Consider the following 16,131-nt stretch of genomic DNA (forward strand, 5'->3'; position numbering starts at 1 on the left):
ACTCTTATGTATGTAGATAGAATAAGAAATGTGCAGAATATGACAGTTTAATGGTGGAGGTACACACATATTGATAGATGTCTTGTAATGCACTGTTGAGGAACCTGTGACCCAAGTCATCAATAAACCTTTAAAATCTTGAAATCTTGAAAGGGATGTGCAAAATAGCCATAATATACAGTCTTTAATTAACTATTAGTAGAGAATAACGAGTAATGAATATACTTTATTACTTGTTTCCATTCATGTCAATTGCAGATACATGTTTAGTCTTCTCAAGCACCAACTATCAAATATCTCTCCTGATTGTTGGCACTTGACAATCAACTTACCTGAATTTGACTCAGGTGTAACTAAAGTCTGATTTAAGGGTTGTTTATATTTCACATAATTAATCAGAATCTGAAAGTAACTCAAATAAATGCAGTGGAGTAAAAATACCAGGTTAACCTCTGAATTGTAGTGGAGTAGAATTACAAAGTAGCAATGAGCTGTCATGTGGGTATATATTAATGCTATATATTAATGCTGCGCATTATGGACACAAGCGATTTTCATCCATTTATTAATTATATGTTTTACATTTGATAACACCAATGTGTTTAATACTGGCAACTTCTAATTGTGGGAAAAACGAAAACGTTCAGTAGAGACGTGCCATAGAACATTTTGCGAAACACAATAGCCAGCATGTGTAGTTCTGGGGGGGTGTTCGATTCCAGTTTTGGATAGTCTGGCGTGGTTTCGTTCCATTTCACACAGCTGTTTGACGCTCTGCGTAACCTTACGGGGACTGTAGTCCTAAACGATAGCTGGGGATTATGGGTAGTGTAGTGTCTTCGGCCATCCTAAACTCAGAAATGTTGACAATCGCAATGATGCTCGAAATGTCCCTTATACTGTAGGCCTACGTCTGTTTCCGGTTATTTTTATTTTGAAATTCAGTTCCTGACGGACACCAAAAAAAGCCCGAGATTATGGAATTAAACCAATAAATAAAAGCAAGGATAATTGTGTGTTATTGGTGAGTAAATAACAGTGTGTTATTTTTAAAACAATAACAAATTAGAAGGAACAAATATTTAAAAATACAGATTTCAGTATTCTGAGTGTCACGGATGAGTAAGGAAGCAGGACCCAAATGCAGATAACCTTTGAGAAACCCCTTATTTCAAGGATAAATGATATATACAGAACAGAACACTCTCCGGTGAACTCCGTCACCAACAAACAATGACCCAACACTGAACACAGACAGAGACAAGACTAAATACAAGAAGGGGTAATCATGACAACGAGAAACAGCCGGGCAGGGGAGGAGAAACACAAGGACAACAGGTGAACACAATCGGGTAAACAGGGAGGGAAACAGACAGGCAGGAAACGGGGGTGAACACTTAACACAATAAGACAGGAAACCCAAAGACAAGAAAACCACCAACACAGACAAAACTACAAACGTGACATAACATGTGAATTGTGACAGAACCCCCCCCCTCAAGGGACGGATTCCAGACGTCCCTAAAAAAAAAAAAACGGGTCTTGGGCTGACAGCCCAGGAACACAGCGGAGGACCAGGAAGGGGTCACGGGCGGACGGCCCGAGGGGCAAGGTACAGTGCAAAAAGGGGGATTCGGGCGGACTGCCCGGGGTCAAAACAGAGTCCAAGGTGGGGACCATGGAGGACCGAAGGCAGCGGCAGGAAGAGTCAGGGACCCGGGTCCGAGGGCGAAGGCAACGGCAGGAAGAGTCAGGGGGTCGGGCCCGAGGGCGAAGGCAACGGCAGGAAGAGTCAGGGGGTCGGGCCCGAGGGCGAAGACCGCGGCTCTCAGGGGGCCGGGCTCGAGGGCGAAGACCGCGGCTCTCAGGGGTCCGGGCTCGAGGGCGAAGACCGCGGCTCTCAGGGGGCCGGGCTCGAGCCGGTGTCGACCGGACAGGATCAGGAGGCCGGGCAGGAAAGCGCTGATGGGCCAGTTCCGGAGATCGGGCAGGACCCGGTGTCGGCCGGACAGAAACCGGAGCCGGTCGGACAGGCTTCGGCAGGATCCCCCACGGAAAAGGACCAGGAGTTGGCAGGAACCCCGGCGAGACCGGTGATGGACATGGGGCTGGCAGGGCCCCCGGTAGAACCTCCAACGGCACGGGATATAGGGTTGGCAGGACCCCCGGCAGAAGAGTCTTCTGCGGGACCTCCCACGGGACAGGAGAAAAGGTTGGCAGGACCCCCGGCAGGGGAGTAAACGGCGGGACCTCCAACGACACAGGACACAGGGTTGGCAGGACCCCCGGTAGGGGAGTATTCTGCGGGACCCCCAACGGCACAGGACACAGGGTTGGCAGGACCCCCGGCAGGGGAGTAGACGGCGGGACCTCCAACGGCACAGGACACAGAGCTGGCAGGACCCCCGGCAGGGGAGTATTCTGCGGGACCTCCAACGGCACAGGACACAGGGTTGGCAGGACCCCCGGCAGGGGAGTAGACGGCGGGACCTCCAACGGCACAGGACACAGAGCTGGCAGGACCCCCGGCAGGGGAGTAGACGGCGGGACCTCCAACGGGACAGGACACAGGGTTGGCAGGACCCCCGGCAGGGGAGTAGACGGCGGGACCTCCAACGGCACAGGACACAGAGCTGGCAGGACCCCCGGCAGGGGAGTAGACGGCGGGACCTCCAACGGGACAGGAGAAAGGGTTGGCAGGACCCCCGGCAGAAGAGTATTCTGCGGGACCTCCAACGGGACAGGAGAAAGGGTTGGCAGGACCCCCGGCAGGGAAGTAGACGGCGGGACCTCCAACGACACAGGACACAGGGTTGGCAGGACCCCCGGCAGGGGAGTAGACGGCGGGACCTCCAACGGCACAGGACACAGGGTTGGCAGGACCCCCGGCACGGGAGTAGACGGCGGGACCTCCAACGACACAGGACACAGGGTTGGCAGGACCCCCGGCAGAAGAGTATTCTGGGTGACCTCCAACGGCACAGGACACCGGGTTGGCAGGACCCCCGGCAGGGGAGTAGACGGCGGGACCTCCAACGACACAGGTTTGGCAGGACCCCCGGCAGGGGAGTAGACGGCGGGACCTCCAACGGCACAGGACACAGAGCTGGCAGGACCCCCGGCAGGGGAGTAGACGGCGGGACCTCCAACGGGACAGGACACAGGGTTGGCAGGGCCCCCGGCAGGGTAGTATTATGCGGGACCTCCAACGGCACAGGACACCGGGTTGGCAGGACCCCCGGCAGGGGAGTAGACGGCGGGACCTCCAACGACACTTGCGTAGGGGCTTGAATAGGGAATGGAGAGGGAACTCGAGCGGAGACTTGAGAGGGGACTCGAGAGGAGACTGGAGAGGGGACTCCAGAGGGGACTAGAGAAGGGAACACGAGAGGGGATTTGAGAGGGGAACAAAGAGGGGACTCGAGGAGGGACCAGAGGAGGGAACTCGAGAGGGGACTCGAGAGGGGACTCGAGATGGAACTCGAGAAGGGACTACAGAGGGGACTAGAGGAGTAACTAGGGAAGGGAACTCGAGAGGGGAACTAGAGAGGGGACCCGAGGAGGGACTAGAGGGCCTAAAGGAGGGACTAAAGGAGGGAACTCGAGAGGGGACTCGAGGGGGAACTGGAGAGGGAACTTGAGATGGAAACAGAGAGGGGACTCGAACAGAGACTAAAGAGGGGACTAGAGGAGAGACTAGAGGAGGGACTAGATGAGTAACTAGAGAAGGGAACTCGAGAGGGAAACTAGAGAGGGGACTCGAGGAGGGACTAGAGGAGGGACTAAAGGAGGGAACTCGAGAGGGAACTGGAGATGGAAACAGAGAGGGGACTCGAGAAGGGACTACAGAGGGGACTAGAGGAGAAACTAGAGGAGGGACTAGAGGAGTAACTAGAGAAGGGAACTCGAGAGGGGAACTAGAGAGGGGACTCGAGGAGGGACTAGAGGAGGGCCTAAAGGAGGGAACTCGAGAGGGGACTCGAGGGGGAACTGGAGAGGGAACTTGAGATGGAAACAGAGAGGGGACTCGAACAGAGACTAAAGAGGGAACTAGAGGAGGGACTAGAGGAGTAACTAGAGAAGGGAACTCGAGAGGGGAACTAGAGAGGGGACTCGAGGAGGGACTAGAGGAGGGCCTAAAGGAGGGACTAAAGGAGGGAACTCGAGAGGGGACTCGAGGGGGAACTGGAGAGGGAACTTGAGATGGAAACAGAGAGGGGAATCGAACAGAGACTAAAGAGGGGACTAGAGGAGAGAGGAGGGACTAGAAGAGTAACTAGAGAAGGGAACTTGAGAGGGAACTCGAGAGGGAAACTAGAGAGGGGACTCGAGGAGGAACCAGAGGAGGGAACCCGAGATGGGACCGTGGCAGCCGGGACCAGATCCGGGTCTGGAACCAAGGCAGCTGGGGTCGGGACCATGGCTGCTGGGACCAGAACTGGGGCCGAAACCCTGGCTGCAGGGACCGGAATAGCCGCCAGAAACATGGCTGCTGAAGCCAGAATCCTGTCTATAAGCTCCAGCTTCGACGCCGGAAACACGGCCGTATAGGGCGCTCCCGGAGCCGGGAGCATAGCCGCTGGGGCCGGCCCTGGAGCCGGAAACATGGCTGTATGATCCAGCTCTGGAGCCCGGATCATGACTGTGTGGGGCGGACTCGGAGCCTGAAACATGGCTGCGGGAGCCTGCACTGGGGCAGGAACCATGGCTGCTGGGGCCGGGACTGGAACCGTGGCTGCTGGGGCCGAAACCGTGGCTGCTGGGGCCGAAACCGTGACTGCTGGAGCCGGGACCGGAACCGTGGCTGCTAGTCTGGACTTGCGACTCCCTCTCTTAGGAGCCTTTTGGAGGCTCCATGGGCCTCCAAAAGCCAGAGTTCCAGAGAACGGCTCCTGGACAGGAGCAGGAACTGGGGAAGAAGCAGAGGTTGACTCCAGACGGAACACGCCGAGACGTATGGTGTCAGGTTGGGAATTGGGAGGTAGGGAACTAGCTAGCCTGGAGCTAGCAGGCCGGGAAAGAGGTTTGACCTCAAAGCTGCCCAAAAAGTCCTCCACCCACTCGGGGAGCAACTCCCTCAACCAGGGCCTTGAGGTTACCTCCTGGCGTGCCGCAGAAATAACTGACTGACTCTCTTCAGTACTGGAGGCATATCGAAAGTCATTCCTCAAGCATGTTAACTTGTACTTCACCGCGTACAAACTGTCTGCTGGGTCCATTCCTGGTTGGGTCATTCTGTCACGGATTAGTGAAGGAAGCAGGACCCAAATGCAGATAACCTTTGAGAAACCCTTTATTTCAAGGATAAATGACAAATACAGAACAGAACACTCTCCGGTGAACTCCGTCACCAACAAACAATGACCCAACACTGAACACAGACAGAGACAAGACTAAATACAAGAAGGGGTAATCATGACAACGAGAAACAGCCGGGCAGGGGAGGAGAAACACAAGGACAACAGGTGAACACAATCGGGTAATCAGGGAGGGAAACAGACAGAAAGCAGACAGGCAGGAAACGGGGGTGAACACTTAACACAATAAGACAGGAAACCCAAAGACAAGAAAAACACCAACACAGACAAAACTACAAACGTGACGTAACATGTGAATTGTGACACTGAGGCTCTGAGCCCCATTTATTTTCCTCACAGACGGCAACAAAAGTCCGAAATTATACGATTTAAAATAAAAGCAATAATTGTGGCTTGATATTGAGTAAGAACATGTTTTTATGAACCACACAGCTTCCGGTCTTCCACGACCCGACCGGAGAAAAAGACGTGCTGCAGGCAGTAAAAATACATTGCTTTTAAAATCGTGCTGTGCAACACGAAAAAAAGGGGCAAATCGTGTTGGTGAACACGAATCAATAGATTAAAAATCGTGTTGGTGAACACGAAATGCCGTGAGACTGGGTTGCCTGTGCAGCCCATGTATTGATTCCATCCGATAGCTGCTATAATACAAAACAAAACGTCTGCCTCTCTCCACAATGATCAATAACAGTGAACGGATGGTCAAAGTAAGGTACAAATAAACAGAATCACACGAAGCCTGGTTAGTGTTGCCGGACTTTATAAAGTGTGTTTATAAGCACTACTGCTTGTAGGCAGGCATGACAGTCGACCCATGTTCAGGGGAGGTGGGTTTAGTTTCCTGCACGCCTCGACGAGAGACGTAAGCGACGCCACCTCTTAGCTCCGAAGCTCTTGCCTCTACCGACAATTTTTTGGAGCTGGAAGTGAACCGGATTCCGGAGCTAAGAGGCGGCACCGCTGCGGTGTGAACAGGAAAAACTGCACTTTTCAGGCTCCAGCTCCGAGCCGGAGCTGAAAACGCGTTGGTGTGAAAGGGGCATTTGGTACGAACGAGGGGAACCGAGTCGTAATTGGCGAGAGCCGTTCTTTTTATCGTTCAATCGTTGGTCCGCAATCACTGCCTGCCAAAATTCACTCGCCTTTTAAAAAGCTTGATTTTGTTCCCCAAACTTATGCTGTGAAGACCCGCCCCTACTAGGTTTCAGCCATAGGTTTCAGCACGAGGAGTGAGATGGTGTGGTTCTTAACCCAATATGCGAGAGAGAGAAGTCATAACAAGTGGTACAGGCAGGTAGACGACGTGTTTTTCGGATGGAAAATGAGCCAAACGTGAAAACGCAGCAGCATTTGGATGCACTTCAACCAAAACCCAGGCAGTGATAAAGCGCACCATTTGTAAAGGCAACATATCCTTTAAAGAGCCTGTGACACGGTTTTCCCCCATCATCCAAACCCATCAATTTGAGTACATATTGTCCCCTTGAAAACCGTTACTGAACTGATTTTGGATATTTGTACTTTGATAACCATTAATCTGCCTTCAATGTTGACAATTTTCTGGATCTTCTCGCGGATTCTTCAAGTCCCGCCAAATGATGGGTGACGTCATTGCGGGCACAGCGCTCCAGCTGCACCGTCCAGGATCCCAGCATCTGCATGTAAACCTTTATATATATACAGTCAGATGTAAACGCACGATGGTGCACACAGCAGCAAGCTCAGACAGCGATGACAGGTTAATGTTGAACGTGTCTGAGAGCTCATATGCGGCTGAAGGATCGGTTTATGTTGTATCTGTTAGAAGTTTAGGAATGAGGTGCGTCAATATGGGTGATCATATGGTCATGTAGCCAGTGGGACTGGGACTAAAAATCATCCCGGGACTCTCGACCGGCCCACTTCGGTACCGCTAGTAAATTGTCAACGGGGGGAGTGGGGGATGTCAGGGTGCTGTAGATAGTAAATGTAAATATGTAAATATTTGTGTCACTGCATCCTGGTAAAATACAAATATAATGTATAATGTCTGTGTCTTTGACATTAGCGCTGCTCGCCACCTGTGCCCTGTACTACGAAGCCAGTTCAACAGACCCTGGATATGTTTGAGTAACAAACAAACTAACAACAACAAACTAACAAACGAGATCTCGCTAAGCGGTCCTACGACGCTGGTTATCAACTCGGTAAATCAAGCCAGGGTTTCTCTCTCCAGCTGAGAGCGCGTTCACTAAGACACGAGTGGATCTGACTTTAATTACATTTGTCTCGAGTGTTTCGCCAACATAATGTGTAAATAATACTTCTGCATACAGTCTGTGACACTGAGTGTTGCACGGCCAGATGAGGCTGGAGAAGCTGACTCAGATCAGGAAATATATGATATATTATGATATTATATGATCGATGATCTGATTGATGATGTAATATGAATGATAAGTGCGACACGTCGGCGTCTTCTCTGCATGGCAGTTTAAACTGTATTTTCTTTATCCTGTAATATGACTTGAGAGATTTAAACTCCGCACACTGAGTTGATCTCTTTTCTATAGACGCCGGAGGCGGGCAGCGTCAGGTAAAAGAAGTTATTTAGCCTTCTCAAACCTGAGCCTCACGCGCCGCCTATGGGGGATGTGCTAGTTACTTATCTGACCGGCCCACTTCGGTACCGGCCCATCGGGATTCGTCCCGATGGCCAGTCCGCCACTGCACCCAGCCCACGTAAATTGTCAACGGGGGGAGCCTCTCTGCGGGGAAACGGTGGACCTAGTGTCCCGATCGGAGTGGGAATAATAATAATAATCCGTGCATTTTATCCATTAATTTCCCCAACATTGTGGTAAAAAAAACACACGTTTAATCCATGTTGTTGGTGTACTACAACTACAAAAAGCATCGGTTTGTTTTCTCATCAGGAAATGCAGACCGGCTCAAACAAACGATTTTTAATCATCATCCTCACTCATCATTTAATGTATCATATGTTCGCCGAATTGACATGAAAGCACTAATAAAGTTTATATATATTTATATATATATATAGTTTCATCCACTTGAGTTTACAACCACAAAAATAATCGATTTGTTTTTATATCACATCCGACGGGAGGAAATTCAGCAGCTCTCACTCCGATTTTTAATCCTAATGTAATCATCATCTTCACCACGATCATTTATGTTTATGTCGCCGAATTGACATGAAAGCACTGACAAATATGAATATACTGTAGTCAACTTCATTAAAACGTTATTAACGTGCCTAATCTCAGTAATTCACCATTTCTACGCATGACAACACACTTTGTCCGTGTTTGGCTCTCGAAGCGTTCCCGCATTGACGTCACTTCCGGCTTCCCCCAAAACTTCAAAATGAGTCAAGGAATTTCCCCGCGATGTTCGAAATTATTGATATTTAACGGAACGGTATCGCTTTTTCTTTTTTAAACTGACGGTTCGAGATTACTAGTAGCCCAATATTTCATTGCACAACAGTTGTTGGGATGGTGTCACAGGCTCTTTAAAGCAGGGTCAACAAATAATCTCCATCACCACTTAAAAACACAGTAGCCTATCTAATATTAAGAGTTGTGTGAATTTCAATCAAGGCAAGGCAACTTTATTGACTTTTCACATACAGAGGGTAAATTCAAAGTAGTACATTAATAGCCGCTTTCACACCAAGTATTACTGACATGAATATGGCGCCACCTTGTGTCATGTTTACAATGCAGATTATTGACATTAGGTCTGGCAATACATTCAATCATTAAAAAAAAAACCCGCTCTTTTGAGCGGTGAGCCATAAGATCCGGCTCCCTTCAAAGAGCCATAATTCCCATCACTAGTGCTTTGATGTGTGTTTATGTGTTACAACGGCGTTTTTTAGCAACAAGAAAAAGACACCAGTAATGACAAACAGATGAGAATGCTGCGTGGGGTCTTGGTGCCGTGTTGGCGGGACGTTGCGGGGCTCGCTGCTGCTCGAGGTGCGGACAGTGTGAGCCTGCTTACTGGTGTCGTTTCCTGGTTGCTGCGTGGGGTCTGCGAGACAGCGAGACACCGCGGAACTCAGCCTGAGCACACACACAAACTCTTTCGCGGTGTCTCGCTGTCTCAGGCTGAGAAATCCACGAGCCACTGCTGAGAAAAAAAATATGGCTGAGTGTGTGTGTGTGTGAGGAGCTCCACGGATTGGTCCATTTGGACCTGGGTATGGTCACGTCACTATACTCAGGAAGAAAAAAATGGAAAAAGAAAAATCTCCAACGAGGTGTTCTGGGGCAGCAGAGACAGGTATTTTCTGTGTTAGAGTTGTACTTGCTACAGGGTGTACTTTGAGGGTTTGTGACTTTACAGACCGTGTACATGCAGAACAATCTACATAACACACAAGGGGACGGGTAATAACCGGAAAAGCATGACATGGGACCTTTAATATGATCTGAGGCCTTTCTGCTGTTTTTGACCATGATTCCTGATGTGACTGCAGAGCCTCATTCAACTCAAATCATTCTGAATTAAAGAGTGCAGTGGGAAAGAGAACATAAGGCAAGGCAAGTTTATTTATATAGCACTTTTCAACACAAGGCAATTCAAAGTGCTTTACAAAAAATGAAAGACATTAAGAAAATGGCATGAATCAGCTGCAGCTTTCTAATAGATTTTTTAGTGAGACCTGTGAAGACACCATTACAGTAGTCGAGTCTACTGAAGATAAAAGCATGGACAAGTGTTTCCAAATCCTGCTGTGACATTAGTCTTTTAATCCTAGATATGTTCTTTAGGTGATAGTAGGCTGATTTAGTAACTGTTTTAATGTGACTGTTGAAACTCAGGTCAGAGTCCATGACTACACCTAGATTTCTGGCTTTATCTGTTGTTGTGAACATTGCAGACTGAAGCTCAGCGCTAACTTTTATACGTTCTGCCTTGGCTCCAAAAACCATTACCTCAGTTTTATCTTTGTTTAATTGGAGAAAGTTCTGACACATCCAGTCATTGATTTGTTCAATGCACTTACTCAGTGTTTGAATTGGAGCATAGTCTACTGGTGAAATGGTTACGTAAATGTGTGTGTCATCTGCATAGCTATGGTAACTTATTTTGTTGTTCTTCATTATCTGAGCTAGTGGTAGCTTGTAGACATTAAAGAGAAGAGGCCCCAAGATTACAAATATTACACACCAGAAAACACAGAAATATCCAATAAACATACAGTAGGCTATAAACAATTAAAGGGATAATTGGGAAGGCATTACAAATGTAAATATATTTTAAATAATAAAACAATCCCACCACCACAGGTATCTACAGGAGAAGAGGGAATTCTCTCCACAAAATGTGAATGCCCATGAGGAGAATGGAAATGCAGTCATGCGGCTGCATTAGCCATCTTTGCCATCCACAATTTCAGCTGCACTGACACCCCCTGCCAGTGGAAGAAGCCAAAGGCAGCTAAACGTACGCATTCAGTGGAGGAGCTATTTCCTCCAACCAATAACTAATTTAACCCGCTGACAAGAGAGCCCACCTCCGAAGATCGTGACTGGCTGAGGGACAGACTCGGGGGCAGGTTCTAAGGAATTTCTTGGCTTCTCTCCCCCGAGCCAGAAGAGGAACACTACAGCTTGGAAACACTTACTGTTCCTGAAATTCTCAAATCTGTTGGGCATCAGGGACCTGAGGCAATTGTGGCAAGCATGGCATTGTGGCAAGCATGGCATTGTCTGAGGAGCAACAGAGGGCAATTCAGGTGGCTACCACTGGTCAGCGAACCAACCCAAACTGGCATTTGTTCAGGAAAGGAAGGTTGACTGCCAGCAACTTTGGAGCTGTCCTGAGGTCAAAGCGTGTGACTGCTTCCCTTATTGCCAGGGTGCTAGGGCAACAACAGGCCCTTGATGGTGTTTTGTCTGTACAGTGGGGGAATATGCATGAATGTGAGGGCGTCAGGGCATTCACCACTGCAACCCAGATGCAGGTCCATGAGTCAGGTTTGTGGCTCTCCCAATCAGGAGTGTTGGGGGCATCTCTAGATGGTCTGGTAGGGTCTTCCGCTGTGCTGGAGGTAAAGTGTCCCTACGGAGCCAGGGAAATGACAATTAGTGAAGTATTGCAAATTAGGGGCTTCTGTGTCAGTAAGGAGGGAGAAACATTCAGCCTGCGTGAGGAACATCCTTACTGGCACCAAGTGCAAGGTCAGCTTCACCTCACTGCAAGACAGAAGAAGAAATAAAAAAATGGTGAATCGTTTTTAATTTACATTTACTCGCCTTTGCAATGTTGTGGTTGTTAGAATGTTAGGTCAGCTCGTCTGTTGGGAAGATATAAAATATTAGTTTCATGGAAGTCACACCGTCACATATAAGAGCATTAAGACATACAGTACATAGGCTAAAACAAAACATCTAAAGATATAACCTTGCACTTTGTCTCATGAACATTTTAACTATTTTGACATTTTTATAGATGAAAATTGAACTGAAGAAATAAATGGTAGATTAATCCATATTGAAAATAGGTGTCAGCTTCTACACTAATTATAATAGTTATATTTCTTAATTAATTAAGATAAGATATTACTGTATTGATCCCAATTTGAGAAATGTTTGTGTTGCAGCAGCATAACAAGAAAAACAAAATATAAGTTATTATATATACAAAAGTATGTGAGGGATGGAATAGTAAATTGAATATAAATGTAAAATGTACATGTGATTTTACGTCCAAGAGAAGCTATGGAGCAGAGAGTTCTCTGCCAGCCAGAGGTGATTTGTTATTAGTTCAATATGTCAAACTGATTTCCCTGACTACAATCTTTAGTTACATGGTGAAACGTTATGCTGCTTGTACTAATTAGACTTATCATATAAGCCACACAGGTTTTAATAGGATGTATTCATTATCTTTACTTATGTTGCGGTGTTTTCAGCAGCCAGCGCCATCTCTAAAACGGTGATAGTCACTCACTACCCCCATCATTTACATTTCACTGTGACATGGACAAAAATGTAACGTCAGCTTACCTCATGGCACGAATCCAGACTCCTTTGGAAAACATTGGCCGGGAAACGATAGAACGAGCCCGTTTGATGCAAAGACCTGTGGCTGCAACTCGGTGTAGGTACCAGATGTGTTCGGGGTACCAGATGTGTTCGGGTGTATTTCCGTCGCATCCGTCATCCGTCATATCCGTCATATTTTACGGCAACTCAAGAGGGCCATGATGGTCAAATTCCGAACATTTAAACATAGCTGACACTTCATTCTTTACTTTGTCCGTTATTATATGTAGAAGATTATACTTTTTCTCCGTCATGTTGTTTCCATAGCAACAACTTGAAACAGGCATAGCCTACACTTCATTCTTTACTTTGTTCGTTATTATATGTAGAAGATATTAATTTTTTCTCCGTCATGTTGTTTCCATAGCAACAACTTCAAACAACAACAACTAACCGCTAGCCGCAAAGCTAGCATCACAGCCACTGCTCCGTTTTCAGAGACTTTGCACACGTTTTTCACAAACATTTTCACACGCTAGGAGTACTTCCATTTGCTTCGTCTTGATCTGTAGATGTGATTTGATGTGTCGTGTGTCTCCCAACTCCTCTCCAAAGTTCAGATACTATATTAAAATCTACACATTTCGTAATTATCTAATCTAGTGGCCTTATAAAAGTGTTGGCTAAAGTAACGCAATAATATATATATATTTTTTAAAATTGTAAATAATTAGAAACATTATTTATGTGCACAAGTACATGGGACCCCACCATAGCACCCCACACATAACAAGCTGTCCCGAGTTCCTCCGGCTGCAGTTCCGCAGACGGCCGGTGTGTGGCAGCAGAGCGCTGGGAGCAGAGGGAGGTGAGTAGACGGATATGACGGATGACGGTTGCGACGGAAATACACCCGAACATATCTGGTAGCCCGAACACATCTGGTACTGACACCGGAGCAAAGCAACAAACCATTGCGTAGCTAACTAGTAGCGCTAGCTTTAGCTAACGTTAGCTAACGAAACGAACTGCCGAGTAAAATTGGAAAACACTGGTAATTAATTATTCTATAATTTGTAAAACTACGGTGTTAAAAACGACAATTTCAAAAATACAGATTCTAATGGTCAGATATAGATATACAGATACTAAAGATAGGCAGGTACTTGCTTTCAAGCAGAACACAGGGGAAAACAAATTTAGCGGGAGTGTTTACGTGTTAGGCGTAATGACGTACAACGGCCTCAACAATTTCTGTAGTCCTATTCAGCCACTCGGTAACAACCATCATTTTTCAGACACGTAAACTTTTCAAAAATCACCAGTGGGGTCACTGCTGATGTATTTAATGTCGTAGAACAAAACGTGATTTATCTCTTACATTTGTGTCAACCACAGACCTTATTTCGAGCTATTTTACAAAACCCTATGGAGAAAATGCATTGCTTTTTGACGAAGGAACCGGAAGTGCTAAAAATGCTAACTTACTTCCGGGTTTTACGACGCATCACTGCGGTTAATGAGGCCCCACCTCCCACGCTGTATCCAGTTCTTTTTATACATCCATGGACTCAGCAGATGATCTGATCTCTCTCTTGCGTCCGGTTATACTTCACTCGCGTTTATGTCCATATCGATCAGATCCAGCTCTCCTGATCGGCCTTTATAGAGAGCACCGATCAAACTATTAAGAGTGAATATCGGCCGATAATGACCGGCGGGGCTCCCCCCGGCCCGTTGACAGTTCACTGTCTAGCACTGGCTTCGTAGTGCACTGATCGATTAGGCTAAGCTAACCTGTAGCTGCTCCCTCCACACTCACAACAACTTCATACAGACATAAATAAAGCAGCTGTATTCACCATACAGGAAACACACATTTAAAACGGTTTTGTCTCCCGTTTTTGTGTACACAAGCATTCATCAACAGCGCAAAATGCGTGTATGAAGCGCTACGTCATGAACGCAAGAAATCTACCCTGTGGGGGCGCGCTCATGTGATTGGCTTATAATTGAGGAGATATCTGATTGGTTTTTATTTTATTTACATGTATATGAAACGGAACACATTTGTGTGTGCATTGAAAAACACAAGTGTGGATCCGGAAATACAAGTGTGAATCCTTTTGCGGATCATGAAATACAAGTGTGAATCCTCCTGTGTGCATGTAGCCAATGTATTATGAGACTGTTCTGAGCCCTAGCAATCTGCTGCCAAAGTGCAATAAAAGAGACAAAGATAATAGAATCAAACCCTTTTTTTGTTGCATTTTAGTAGAGTATAAAAAGAAATGCCTTTTAAAATCGGATGAAAGAAGTTTCTTAACCTGAATTGATAATAGACTATAATCAATTTAAGTTTGCATTCTTATACCATTTTGTACAATAATTATAATGAATAAGTTCAAACAAACTAAAACTTACAGCTGATTAATAACGGTATCTAACTTGAGTTTTTATTATATCAAAAACCTGTTGATATGCTACTGTTATTTTTACTGTCCCCAAAAAGAGTCGGCAGCCTCCAGGAATGCTTCTTTCACAACTTCGCCGTCTTTGAAAGACTTCATGTGTTTCGCAAGAACGTGACTGACACGATAAGATGCTATGGTATTGGTAGCAGCCTTGCTCTTGTTGTTGGGCCTGGTGAAAATGGACTGCTGTGCATTTAGCTGTCCTTTCAGGTCCCTCACCTTTTGGGAGCGTAGGGCAGAATTAGGAGGGAATTCCGTCTCGTAGCGTTTGTGCACTGTTTTGAAATGCCGCTCCTAAATTACCCTTCTTCCATAAAGCCACGCTCGCATTGCAGATGAGACAGATGGACTTTGAATTGGAATAGATACAAAAATAATTATCCTCCCACTTGGAGTGAAAATTATATATTTTGGGCTTTTTTGCTTCAGCCATAATTGCGATCTTGTGTGTGTGCGGACTGTCACCCCTGTGTGTTGACACCATGGTTGACACGGAAAACGTCGGGGAAATAGTGCCCACTGCCCACCAGCCACGCCCCGACACATGGGGTCATGCCGGCCAATCACAAAGCTTTGATGCGTTCAAGTGCATTATTCTGGCACAGGAAGATTATGTTATAGGACATTAACGATAAAACAGAATATTGTTGTTCTATTTTTAGACACATTCACGATCGACTGGGAATCTCCCCGCGATCGACTGGTTGGGCACCCCTGCTCGACAGGCATGTTATGTAATGTTTTTAAGCAGCTCTTGAACTTCTTGAAAGTTGTTTTCTCCTGTTTTTAAAGTAATTTGTCTGAGTTACTCAACTGCTTTTTACACAACGTTAGAGGATAGTCCTACATTTCTAAGCTGTTACTTCGATGACAACAATCGATAAATGTTTCCTTTGGAACCCGGTAGTACTGTATAAACATGTCACACAGTATTTAACATAGCATTTTGTTGGGAAAATACTGAATGTACTCTTCTAATATCAGAGTAGCACATGATAACAGAGGCCCTAGCTGTGTACGTAGCCGGATGACTACATGGATTACACTCATGAGACACTGTGTTGAAGTTATGATAGCTATGTTCCTAAGATTGGCATGATGACACAGCCCCTAGAGAGATAGACATATGACTGTCATGTTTATTGCTTACGTAGGCCTTAGCTAATCTTAACCAATGTCAGAATACTGCTTTGAACCAGTATTCTTCAATCTTGTTGACTGTACACCCTCTCTTGTATAAGCATATCAAGGACTCTACTCTGGGAACTATTTGTCCCACGCAGCCCTGTATGTGATGACTACTTCCATTCTTGCAAGGATAATGTATCCTGA

Source organism: Pseudochaenichthys georgianus, chromosome 14 (assembly GCF_902827115.2).
Source record: "Pseudochaenichthys georgianus chromosome 14, fPseGeo1.2, whole genome shotgun sequence".
Classification (NCBI taxonomy): domain Eukaryota; kingdom Metazoa; phylum Chordata; class Actinopteri; order Perciformes; family Channichthyidae; genus Pseudochaenichthys; species Pseudochaenichthys georgianus.